Source organism: Triturus cristatus, chromosome 11 (genome assembly GCF_964204655.1).
Source record: "Triturus cristatus chromosome 11, aTriCri1.1, whole genome shotgun sequence".
NCBI classification, from domain to species: Eukaryota; Metazoa; Chordata; class Amphibia; order Caudata; family Salamandridae; genus Triturus; species Triturus cristatus.
The window spans coordinates 1,052,346,905-1,052,360,925 of NC_140594.1; the positions used below are offsets into that span (position 1 = coordinate 1,052,346,905).

Here is a 14,021-nt window from a genome sequence, read left to right on the forward strand (position 1 = left end):
CAAAGAAATTTTGAGAAGAAGTATAGAGGCTCTGACCCCACATTTTAGTACACTACTGGACCTGCAAGAAAACTGCTGGAGTAAAGGCTGCTGCGCTAGGAGGATTGCCAGTCTGCTGTGAGTGACGGTTCACAGGAACTGCTGCCCTGCTTTTCTGTGCTGCCCTGCTAACCTCTGCCCTGCAAAAGAGGACCCTAGCACTTCCCCAGAGTGACTCCAAAGGCCTACTTCCAATTCTTACAGTGGTCTCAGGTCATCAAGGACCCCAAGTACCAGCTGAGCCTTCTGGTGGCAACAGCAGGTCTGTTTCAACCCTAGGGATAAGGCGTGGTACCTCATTCTTGACTTTAGAGCTATAGCAAGCCTGCTTTCTGGCTTTCTGTTTTCCATGCACGTTTCCCTAAAACCCAGTGCGGGGCACTCTGACCCTGCTGCTACTTGCGATGAGCGCATGGAAGGCTTGCGCTCTGTGCCGCATCCAGCACTTTAAACCCCGCCTCTGCCTTGTTTCCAGGCCCCAAGAGCCAGCCTGTGACACCTGTCAAGGAGTTACAAGCACTCTGCAGCACAGGCTCCTAGATGGCAACCCGCCCACCGTGTCGGAGGCTTTTGAGTACTGTTTAAGAGTCCTCAGGCCCGAGAGGTCTCAGGGAATTCAGGTTGCTGCACCCCCCTCCCGGGGCAGCTTGGGTACACTTCACATTTTGGCACCTGACCCGAGCGGTCTTGGGATTTCGCTGTGCTCCTCACAGCTTTGCTTTGCTGTTCTGATGACTGGGCCCGAGCGGTCCTGACATTGCTGTCCTGCGCTCCTCACAGTTTGTGAGGGCAATTTGTTTTCCTTTGCTGGGATTTGTGGGAGAAACCTCGACGGAGCTCCCTGGTCTGTCCAGAATTACCTTAAGGAGTCTAACAGAAGCGCTGGTGCTCTGGCCCACACATTCTTTCTGGGGACGAATGTTGGTTGCTACAATGGATATAGTTGGTCACATAATGTTCCTGCAATGCCTCTAATCGTGCAGGCGATATAACTGCGGTGTCTGTGGAGGTTAAGGCTGTACTACCACCTGGGTGATTTAGTTGATGTTGTGATCCGGCATTTGACAGAGAGCTTACAAATTACCGTAGCATGCGTAATGGGCACACAGGTGCCTCTGAGCCCTTCACTTGTGCTTTAATTACCGTATTGCTGGTAGTGGGTGGACCGACATTTCTGTACCCCATGTTTTTACCATATAAGGCTGAATGAGTGCACAGGTATGCTGTGCCCTATAAAATCATGACAATATGTGGTGATGCATGTACTTATGGTAATACCTATGATTTATATGTTTTCTTCTAAATAATCTGCTGCATGTCATGCCCTGATGTATAATGTATGTGGTTTCTATTCTTGCACTGTCAGTATAATGAGTACTATTTCAGGGTTCGCAACATATGCACAGTATTGGGTATTCATGTCAATTTTAGGCTATGTGATATGTACAATATATTTTTTATTCCTATGTGGAGTCTTTTTGTGGTGTAATTATTGTGTTACTGGTGTGTTGTGCAAATGCTTTACACATTGCCACTGGGGATAAGCCTACTTCTCTGTGCCAAGCTACTGGGGACGATCACAGGTTATCTTTGGTGTGTAACTTACTTGCCCTGACTAGAGTGGTGGGTTCTGCCTGGCTTAGGTGCATACCCTAGCCAACCAGAAATGCCATTTCTAACAGTAGGCTTGGCTTATTTACTGTGAAAAGTACATGTTAACATTAAAGACAATTAACCGCTTAGGGTGGACTATTACAGTCTGTATAAATTGGGCAAAATATTATTGCAAGATGGCCGTCCACTTACATTTTGTTTGTATTTCTTTTTTATTACAAGCATATATCTGCCTTGTTTAGGCAGTAGCGGTTCACTTTTTCTCTACTATTAGCTTTTAATGTATCTTGCCTATAATTGTTGAGTTTGTGTATTTTTTTGTGGATGTGTGAATTGGTCAATAGAAGAATAAGCCAGTGGGTGGTTGAATGGCTTCATGAAAGCAAGGATCAGTGACATCGTAGTATATGTATGACAAGTTCTGAACGCCTAAACTCACCAGTGACTGAAGAGGCATTTTCAGTTGTAAGCCAGACCTGTTGACATTGCCAATCTTTGTTCTGTTTTTGAAGGACTTCTTCTAAATTGTATGGTTGTTTTTTTTTTTTTTTACCAAAGACCGCTTTAATTATCTGTTGCTGGATGTCAACAAACTCTTATGTTGATAGATTACATGACTGCAGCTATGCCATGCTTGAAATAGATTGTATATAACAATGACAAAATGGACGGGGGTAATTATGGTAACATTCAGAGAATGTCTCAAACATTTCTCCTGAACAGGCAAATAATAAAATTAATTTGACCAAATCCCACGTCGTGTGTTGCGCCACTAAGTGCAGGCCCCTGTCAACCATGTTAATTAGCCCAAACGCTCTGATCAGTGCAAGCACCTTCCCTTATCTGAGTATCTATTTCTCCTCCCAAGGGTCATGGTCTTTTAACATCTCTCATCACACAACAACATTTTCTTCGGCCAACAGGTCTCTATGTTCCCCTCCCCAACCCCTGGGTGGTGGATTTCTAGACATATTGTTGAAAATGTACAAGTCCCAGTGCCATTCAGTTGCTATGTACGGCTCAAGTTATGGGGTATTTGCAACTGTAAGGTAATCCAGCACGAAGAAAACAGATTTCTAAGGAGACTGCTGGCACTTAACATCTCTGCTGTTAATGACATCAATCATAAATAACTGGGGCTGCCACATCTGGAAGACTTGACCCATGTCCGGCCGGCCCTTCTCTGGTTATCAATATGGAAAAACCCTAAGTCCGCCCTAACAAGAGACATAATACTGTACTGCCTCTCCCTGGATAAAGGTTTGCAAAACCCCTAGATTAGTTACGTTAGGAGCGTTTATAATGTCATAGGAATGGAATTTTTTTCCAGGCTCCCTCGACCTATGTTTCGCTAAGCAAAAAGAGTGTGACAGAGGCTTTTTTTCCTGCACCAGGAGTCCCAGCGGCTCAGGAGTCTACAGAGATGTCCAACCGTCATAAGATATTTGGACTTATATGCCACCGATAACATTACTAATTACTTATGGGCTGCTCGCAGTAGATGGGAATGCTCATTTTTACTTTGTTTTAGATCAGACTCAGTTAATTACCTGTTATGCTTTCCCCTGGACTACACACCACATCTTGATTTTATATCTTGCCCGTATGATGATGTTTTCAAACAGTCTATGCTCCATTTTGATCTTTTTCTACAAATTTTACTTGCAATGCTGCAAGGTTTTTTTAATTCCCATTCTAAAAAAATACTGTTACGGACTTAGTCAATGCAGACCCGCTCTCAGATTATTATTACTTTCACATAATGATGAAGTGTCTAATTGTGGGCACATTTTTAAAGGCTACCACGCGGTCACAAACTTTGATGCACTGATGAGATATGTTGTTGCTATTTGGTACTGTATGAGATATTCTATCCTCCTAGCTAAGGCATTTTACATACTGGATACATCTTAATTTAAAATGCTATGATGTATAATGTTTTTTTTCTCCATTTTATCATTTTCTGCTCGTGAATAACTTTTATGGCTTCCACAATGCTGCCAAATATAGTTTTGAATTGAATTGAATAAAATGTTTATACTAAGTATTAATTATGGAGGTCTCTTTGGGCAAGGAGCCGAAATACAGAAGCTTCAACAAGTTAATCCATGTGGTGCAGTCAAGATACAACAGCTGATCATGGTCTACAGTGACTGCATAGCCACGTGGGCCAGATTTCATACCACCAGCTGAATGTGTCACCACCCTTCTTCTCATGGCTCACATGCTTATAATTACTCCCAATCATTAGACTGGGAATCCTTGGTAAATTTCACATAGCTACATGACAGAAACAAATGTACTATAGCAGCCAAGAAACCAAATGAAGTTCTTCACTCTGGGTACCAAAAACGGGAAGCAACAGGACTCTTACTGTGGTTTTCAAGGTATTCGTCCAAGTACCTGTTCCCTTTAGGAACTGATGTTACAAAAAATAAATGTGTGCATCACAGCACCACTCCCTTGTCAATCAATCAATCAATCAATCAAATTCTTTATTTCGGCCAATTTGGTCATAAAAGATGCAAAAACAATATCATTAAAATGCATCCACATTAGTTTAAGAACATAGTAAAATACATAAAACCATCATAGTATAAAAAGAATTTCCGATTGCGAAAGGCGTTAAGAATCATAGCCAAAAGGATCAGTCTTTAAGATATTTTGACCTTAACTGCCACATGGCCATTAAAAATTTAGCAACTGCAAATACTATGTGGGGTGCCGTGCTCGTTTTCAATATTCTAAGGGAATGGAGATAGCTCCTTAAGCCCAAGTTTCTGCATAGAGGAGCTAACCAGTATTTTCTGGGTCGATTGTATGCAGGACAGAAAAACATAATATGGGGTTCTTCCTCATCATAAATGCAACAACCTGGGCAGATTTTATCCGTCCTTTTTGTCCAGTTGTAAGTAAATGTTTTAATGGGAAGAGTCCCTAGCCTCCATTGGATAAACAATTTTCTAGCTAGTATGGGGAAAATTATGTCCATAAACCCTTCGAATTGGTATAAATCCTTAAAATCCAAAAATCTAACAGTCAAAATACCTTTATTGGTGGCAGAAACAAGGGAGGCAAAACTTTTTTCCCTATAAATACCCACAAGGTGTTTGCGTGACACCTTGAAACAGCCTTGTTCCGGGGAATCCCATAGTTCGTGAAGACCTAGTCGGTAAAGTTCTTTCTTTATAAAAACCAGCCACGGGATTTTATCACAGAAATTATAATTCATGACATGGGCAAGCTCTTGCCTGTAGTGTTCGAGCTCAGCGGTGGACCAAAGCCTATGCCAGAATCTCAGTGGCATTAATTCCAGGTCTTCTCTTATGGAGGGTAGACCCAAGTCTAATCTTAGGGGGAGAAGGGGTGTGCCACAAGGGAGGGCCAAAAGGCGCCTTATGAAATTGTTCTCTACTTTTACAATTCCTAAACCCACTTTGTGTCCCCAAAGTTCTCCACCATAGGATGCGGCGGCTCTTGCTTGCGTCTTATACATCTCAACTGCCGGACTGATAGGTTTGTATGTAGAGGAATTTGCCACTTTCAGAATTCCCCCTGACAGTTGAGAAAGCTTGAGCCGACTTCTAGTCACCTGAGGTTCCCAAGATAAATTCTCATGGAGAGTTACCCCCAGATACTGGAAGGTATTCACCCTCTCCAATCTTTCAGTGCTCAGAGAAGGATTAGGTCTGGTTTTAGATGATGGATTAAATATCATAAACTTGGTCTTTTCTGTATTAATTTCTAGACCATGTTGCTTACAGAAAAGGCCAAATCCATCTAGGATCCGTTGGATCCCCATCGGAGATTTTGACAGCAGGAGGGTGTCATCTGCAAACATGATGGCGGGTACCCTCCTGCTGCCCAAACAGGGGGCATCATTGTCGACAACAGTGTCAAGATGTGCTATGACACTGTTGACATAAAGACAGAACAGGGTTGGTGCAAGGACACAGCCCTGCCTGACCCCTCTGAGGACCGGGAATTTTGATGATAGTGCTCCCAACCTCCCATGCCTGACCTGTGCGTAGTTATTCTCATGGAGCCTGATAATGGCATTTAATATATGGGTCGGAACGCCTAACTCCTTTAAGGTCTGCCATAATTTTTTCCTGGGAACTAGGTCGAATGCTGACCTCAGGTCCACGAACACCATGTACAGCCTTCCCCTCTCGATGGTTACAGTTTTCCAATAAAGGAGAACGAGGCGGAAGATCTGGTCCATGGTGGACGTTTTTTTCCTGAAGCCAGCCTGAAGAGGACTAAGAATTTTATTGTCCTCCATCCACTCCGAGAGGTGGTTCAAGAGGAGGCGAGAATATAATTTTTGAGGGACATCTATGAGACTTATTGGCCTGTAGTTGGCTGGGAGAAGAGGAGAGCCCTTTTTAAAAATTGGAACTATCTCCGCCCCCAGCCAAGTACAGGGAATCTCCATCCCACCCAGAATGGAATTGAAAAGTATGAGGAAATAAGGACCCCAAATGTCTGGATGAAGACGAAAGAGGTCGCCAGGCAACCTATCAAGACCCGGTGCCTTGCCCTTCGCCAAACCCCCGATTGCGTTAACCACCTCGACAAGAGTGAATTCCAGATCAGATGTGGGGTCATGGGCAATTGTAGGAGCCACATACCCCTCATCATCGCATCGAAGCGGTTCTTGATAAAGCTGTCCAAAATGGGCCTCCCATATGGATGCTGCAATGTTTGACTCCACTGCAGCTTTGGGTTCTGCCGTGCCGGCATTTACCAGAGACCAAAATTTTCTCATATCCCTTGTTTCAAGTGCGAATGTGAGATCCTGCCATCTGTTCCAATCCCATTCTGACCGTGCCACTGCCATAGCTCTCCTGTAGTTTCGTCTAAGCTCAGAAATTTTAGTTTTATCCATACCTATTTTGACTGTATTTAGTAATTCTGTCTTAATCTTTCTACAGGATGAATTATACCATGTTGGGGTACGTGTTTTATTTTTCCTCTGCGGTAACACTGGGTAGAAAACCTCACCCAGTGCACCCACTAGGTCGTCATGGATTAAGGCCAGCTTCTCGTTAAAATGCAGATCTTTAGGCTGCATAATTAGCAAATCCAGTTCTTGTAGCTTTGGGAGTGCTATCCTGTAGATGTTACTTATGGACTCCTCTGAGTTCTCCAGTTTCCCCCACTTGACCCTGCGTCTGTTTGAGCTAAGTACCAGGTTCCCAGGATCATGACCAAGCTCAACAGAGGAAGATCGCACGGCAGCCACAGGATGCACCATCTCCATTATAAGTGCATTGTGGTCACTGTCCGATCTATCAGTGACTTTAAAGTCCAGGACCTTTGGCCATAGGCTAATGTCTACAAAAATATAGTCCAGCCTGGATTCATGGTTCTTCCTGTTAAACGTGCATGCAGAAGGGGTATCAGAGATAGTGCGTCCGTTACATGCCCTTAGAGAGAAATTAAGTGTTAGGGACATGATTTGCACAGCCAAGGGGGACCAGGATTTAGCGTATGGGGATTGGCAGGGGGGGACACCCCAGAGATCATCTTCTGCCGTAAGTGCACCTTCCTTTAAGCCTTCCAAGGGCTCAAAGTGGCAGTTAAAATCCCCGCCCAGCACTATCTTGTAGTTAATAGGAAGGGATTCCAGAAAGCGCGCAAGATCATCTAATAGTGGGGATTCCACAGTAATACCAATGGGGCGGGAGTACACATTAAGAACTGCTAGTTTAAAACCATTAGGCCACTTGAGTAGAACACATTGTATGTCCGGCGAGAGAGTCGGTAGACTCTCCGCATTACACCCAATGTGACTAGCTACCCAAATCGCCAGTCCTCCAGATGGCCTCCCCCTGCCAGACCAAATTGCATTTACTTCAAAGACTGCATAACCCGCTCTGGACAGGGGTTCCCTAGCCCAGGTCTCCTGAAAGAGACAAATATCACTGTTACTTACTAAAGTGTCCCAGTCACTCGTATCTATTTTATTGGTAATGCCGGCGACATTCCAAGAAAGGACCTTCAAGACGTTATCAGGCACTTCTGATCCACATCCGCCATTTTCCTCCATTATAACATCTATAGTTGGGGATGGAGGTGCATGCGATGATGTTGCAGGGGTCGGTGGAGAATTAGTAGAAACATTAGGAGTGGGTGAGGTAATCGAACTTTGGTTTTTATTATTGTTAGGGCCCTGTGGTCTCTTGGGTGAATGGGTTGCTAGACCCTGGGAGTTAGTAGATGACGAAGACTCCCGTCGTAATACGCGGGATTTTCGAAGGGTGGTCTCTATTTTGGCACTTACAGGCTTTTGTCGCAGATAGCGTCAATCTACCTGTTCAAGGCAGCTATATCTGTTGGGATGTATGTAATTGGCATAATTGGGAGGAACATTGCGACTGGACCTAAGTCTGTGTCTGGATCCATCAACGTCAGGACCAACCCTGGACCAACCGTCATCATTATTCAAATTTGGATTACTACTATTAGGATAAAAATATGACAGGTGGGCCACTTCAATGGATGTCAATCCTGTATTACCAGACCAGTTACAAATGTATGGCACAATGTTAGGGCTCCTAAAATTTACAATTATGCAATCTCCAGCATTATTCTTATCAGTATGACCAATCCATGGGACCCTTCTTACCAAAAGAATTTTGCCATCAAGGCTAGATGGTAGTGGCCTGTGAGTATTTAGCCAACTAGTGACCTTATTATGCAGGGAGTCGTACGATTCCAATGCGTTTCCACGGAGCATAGGTACCCCCTTCAAGACAACTGAATATACTGCCGCCTCTGGGGGGAGATTTACCACTTTGCACCAATTTTGGGAACTAGCTTGCCTGGCTGGAGGGTGGATTACATTATTTATTACTTTCTCCTCAGCCAGTGTATATAACGGCCCGGCTGAGCTCGACTTACTAGGGTTTGCTGTCAGAGGTTGTTGTTGGCTGCACAGTGTTGTGAGGGAAGATTTTAGCAAGGGAACTGTAGTAGTATTATCTATTTGGGTAGGTATAGGTAATTGAGAAGGCAAGATGACAGGGTTTGTGGGCAATTTGGAGGTACCAACAAAGTTCCCAACTACACCATGTTCGGCCATTCTTCGGCCTGAAGCTAAACCCAAAAGTCCCTTGCGCAGATCCATTAGACAAATTTCCATATTGGCCAAACGTTCTTCCAGGGGAATAAGCAGTTCCCTCAGTAGAGTACGGAGGGCCAAAAGAGTGACCTCCTCCCCCTCAGCTGGATTATGCTGGCTTGGAAGAGTTTTAGCCGGAATTTGATGATGCAATACACCCGTTCTACATAGTGGCTTTGACCCTTTGCTCGCTAATTTCTTTTGGATTCCCTTGGGCCTGGAGCTGGATTTAGCAACTTTGACGTGTTTGTCCCCCGTTGAGTGGGCCCTTGTTTGATTTTTCGGAATTGCTCCCTCCCTCTCACCCTGGGCATGTTGTTTCATCTCCCCATTACTACATGCTTTCTGTGTGGGAGCCGTCCCATCAACAGAGGGCTGGGGTATTGAGGCCTTACAGGGCGGTAGAGGCAATATACTAAGCTCAGCATTTCCTGAATTATCACAATCAGCGAAAGAAATGGCAGAGCAATTTGTTGCAGGTGTAATTGCAGATGTAATTGGTAATCCATCCATACCATTTCCCCCCCCTACTACTAAAGATGTACAATCTAGAGACTTGTCAGGACTCATAGCACGTGCAAGAGGACCCAAGGAAGATCTCCTCACCCAGTCAATTTCTTGAGAGATTCGCCTTTCCAGGATGGTGATCTCGTCGACAAGGAGGGAACCAGCTTTGGCAAAGTACATATCAAGAGTTCCATTCGTCCTCCCTATCGCTAAGGCGCTCTTACTCCGGGTTTCTCTGGTTGACATGCTTAGACACAGGTCAAGGTGTGGGGAGGGCGTCAGACAGCTCGAAGGGGCCCAGGCTCTGGTCGCCCTTGCTCGAACGGCCTCAAATGGCCCGCTCTTTGCCAGGGGCTATGACCCGCGCGCGTCCCGCTGGCGCGTGTGGGCTGGACCCTTGATAATGGTGGAAAGTGGGAGGACCGGGAGAAAGAAGGCGGGCCAGGAAGAGGATGCAGGTGTGCAGGGTAAACTAAGCAACAAGCACCCTGGTCCTCGCAGTCCCGGCGATTCTAGCCTCTGTGACGGCCTCCAGCTTGTCTTCAATCTATCCTCTCCTTCCTCTGTTCTAAACTTTCAATCTGTTATGCTTCACATCAGGGACTGGATGAACCACAATCACCTTAAACTCAACCCAGACAAAACCGAGTTGGTGTTGACGGGTGGTTCATCCAGCCCCTGGTCCCCTCTCTTCTGGCCCCCTTCTCTTGGCCCCCCTCCTACCCCCGCTTCCTCAGTCAAGACACTTGGTATAAAACTCAATTCTCAACTCACTCTGCACTCCCAGGTGAGCTCTGTGGTGTCCTCTTCTTTTCTTTCACTGCGCACTATACGCAGGGTGTCCCGTTTCTTCACTGTCTCTGCTCTAAAACTCATCATCTTGGCCATGGTGGTTTCCCGCCTGGATTATGGCAACGCCCTGTATGCCGGTATCCCCGCCTACAGCTTGCATCGCCTACAACAGGTCCAAAACCAGGCGGCCCGCCTGGTTTTCAAACTCCCCAAATTTCACCACTCTACCCCGCTCCTAAAATCACTTCACTGGCTCCCTGTGCGAGCCAGAATTCAGTTCAAGCTTGCCTCCATCACCTTCCGGGCCCGACACGGACTCGCACCTGCGTTTATCTCCTCCGAGATTGTTTCCTATGTCCCCACCAGGGTACTTCGTTCATCCTCCCAGTCCCTCCTCACCATCCCACGCTTCCGGAGAAAGAAGTGGGGAGGCTCCAAATTCGCTACCCTCGCCCCCACCCTCTGGAACTCCCTTCCCCTTGAACTCCGTACCATTTCTCTCTACCCACAATTCCGCAACCAACTTAAAACCTACCTGTTCACAAAATATTTCAATTAATAAACTTGCCTGTCCCCCCAGCTTTTTAATTTAGGATCCGGTTAGTATCAGCGCCAAGAAACCGCAGGTATACGTGCGCTTTATAAGAAATTTTAAATTCAAATTCAAATTCCCAGTTCAACACAGCGTCCCCCTCGCACAAATAGCCCAAACAGGCAAGGGAGCGAGTCCACAGCGTCCCACAATCAGGGAAGTGTGCTTTATAAGTAATAGCAGTAATAGCACTACGCTTAATTGCTCCTTCTTGTCTAGTTTTCCTATTGTCCTGGAGGCTGTTTGGTGTCACTTAAGGGAAGCTAAATAAATTTAAAAAAAAAAAAAAAATCTGAGCCTTGCTCACTGCTTGCTGCTTGCTGCTCCACGGCTGGCAGTTGGGGTAGATGCAAGACACGGCCTGGACCGGCAAGTCAAAGACTGTCCTTGGAGCAATACCTCCGTGTTTCTGTGTTTCCGGCAGGGCAATCGGAATGAGCTCAGGGGCGAGCAGGGCACGCAGGTGAGCCACAAGCAACAGCGACCCAGTTGGGCTACCACCTGGCTCGCACTCCGCGGCCGCTACTGATTGCGACCGCACCTTGGCATTCACCAGTCTCTTGCTCTCAGCACGCCGCTGATGGAGTTGCTGTCAATGCAGGTGAAAGGCAGGCGTTTTGCGCGCTGTCCGCGTTGTCCGGGGTTTTCACTGGGGTGGGCAGGGGAAGGTTTGGCAGCCTTGTTGTCCCCCCCCCCCCCCCTGCGCGCTACTATCTTTCCGGGGAGCAATCGGGTCGAGTCGCGGGTGGAGTCTCGGTAGATTCTGAAGCCGCCCGCTGACTCTACCACTGTTCTCGCTACTCACTCGTCACTCGCCTTCGCCTTCGCCTCTGCCGCTGTGGCTGTAAGCAACGTGCTGCGGGGGCTGCGGGGTGTCCAAATTGCTCACTCCCTTGTGCTTTGGACTCTAAAGATAGCAACCACAGATTGTCAGCAAAAGAATGCTCTAGTCTTCATGCGCTCTAAAGCTTGCAGCACAGGAGAAAAGTTGGTCCGCAAGGACGCGCTTGGTCCATGAGAAAGTCACTGCTTTGGAAGGATTGGCAGCCACCGATGTTAAGAGTTTGATGGTTACTATAGAGCCTACACCTCTCCTTTCTCTGAAATGTTATGTCCAGCAATCGGTGCTCCAGGTAAGTTGTGGTCTTATTGTCATCTCCGAGCTGAAGCTCAGTGTTCCAAGCCTATTTGTATACATGCTACTTGAGCATTATCTGCTAGATTGTCATGACCCAATCATAGCTAAAGTAGAACTCAACAGTATGCATCAAATTTACTTTATTAAGCTGTGGAGGAAACTTTGCTAAGACCTTCTACTGCGGTGTACTGCTCCAGAACAAAAGAGTATATCATGTTGAAAGCTCGGGGAGTGTCACACATTTCGTTTGTGACAGTAAACATATACTCTTCAATGATATGGTACCCTCTTCATTGGCTAAGAGGTGTGTGCTAACACAGATATCTTACCACCTGCAAGAAAATAAAACTCTGTATTGTTGGAGCTTTCCAGTTAAGCTCATATTCATGCTCAATCATGAAAAGGTCTCTCTGACATCCAAACAAGATGCATAATATATTTTAGGAAGTGAAGAGGATGTAGGGTACAGAGCCTTCCATCTCTAATTTATACATCCAGGAGAAACAGAGTGGACTTGAAAAATAACATACAAAGGGGATGCAGCAAAATATAAGAAGAAATTGCTGGTGATAGTGCACATATTTTAAAACCACTTTACATGACAGTTTTACTGATTTAGACACCAAAACCTGAATGTGCCAATTCCACAAAATGAACACAGTAAATCAGCAATATAGACAAGTGAAGTAAAAGCACTGTCATTGTGTGCTTTAAAGAGTTAAAGGGAAAAATACATTGCTAAATAGTTATAAACCTTATTAACAGATTTTAATAAGATTACTCATGAAATGTTTTACTTTTCACGTAATGATGAAAACTAATTATTATAATGATGAGGCCTAACAGTTCTATTGCCTTTTATTGCAAATGTATAATGAATAGATTGTGGTGCAACTATGCGATAAAATTAGTTAGGAAATTGAAGCTTACAGAGGTGATAGTAGGGACCCTAATGATTATAAAAATTAGAAAACGACTTTAGTAAGATGGGTATTTAGCAATAATTTACATTATGGATGTTGAAAGCTTTGTGGCAGCAGGACATAGTTAACACTAGTCAATTTCGTTTATTAATACATAGGTGAAACATTTATTATTCTTCACATATAAAGAAATGATGATGCATTACATATGATTCTAATTAAGATGAATTCATTCAAAGCTGATGTATCCATTTTAAGCTTTAAACATGTTCTATCTTGAGCAGCAAACTTTCCCTTAGAAAGTATAATATTTCATTGGCATTTCTGCATTGTTGCATTATTTTTTCTGTGCACGTTTCGTTATACATACAAAGGACATTCTTTCGAAGTTCACTATGAGATGGCTCGGTGGAAAAATCAACTCCAACCCGATGCCATAGTCTGTTACATTGTATATTTGTTACCGTTGACAAACCTGTGAGGCTCGGAAAGCCAAGTCATTTACATGAAGTGTGGGAAAGAATGCAGGAGTAACTACATTTTCTTCGGTGACTACATGCGTAAACTAATCATGTGATGGACTGATTAGTGGAGTGGCAGCACGTCATTGAGGTATCATAAGGACTATATGAGAAGTAACCCCATATGAGTGGCAACGCAACCCTACTATTTTTTCTTGGGGGAGAACGGAGCTCTTTTCCTATGATTTTATAATCATCGTTCAAAAATCTATCTTAGATTGCTTTTTATTGCTGATACTGCTGCATTATGCAATGAACTTGGAATCCTTCTTTGCCCAACTAATTGATTTTTATTTTTATTTATTTTTGCCCATGCTCATGTACTCGCTCTTAGAGGACTTTAAAATTGACTCCCTTATCCCTTTGCTTTAAATCTTTAGATGCTGTTAAAGAGAATCGAACTATCCTTCTGCCTTTATTGATGGTAGGAGCCTGTAACCTAGAATCTGATGATTGTTTTAAACCATCTTCTTTGGATTTGAACATCTGGCTAAATATACTATCTAAGTTCCCTAAGTCTATTATTGTGACTGTGCAGGGGTGTGGAATTTAATCAAATATCTACTTGTCCATGGGGCAGGTTGCTTCAAAAATCTGCTTGTCCTTTAACAAAATCCACTTGTCCCTTTGGTGCCATGTAGTGCGGCAGCAAATTATGGCAGCAATATCATTTTATAAGAGCTCTGATACAGCCTCTCTGATTATGCCAGGGCTCCTTCCATGGTACTGTTTGAATACTTGCAATCCCCTTATGTTGCCACGTTTC

General features: G+C 44.6%; 1 protein-coding gene across 7 annotated transcripts in view; it reads left to right on the forward strand.

The window, feature by feature from the left end:
- The window catches only part of MCF2L2 (MCF.2 cell line derived transforming sequence-like 2), a 2,345,299-nt gene that overhangs the window by 1,726,795 nt on the left and 604,483 nt on the right, over positions 1-14,021 (forward strand). The gene's annotated exons all lie outside the window — the stretch shown is intronic.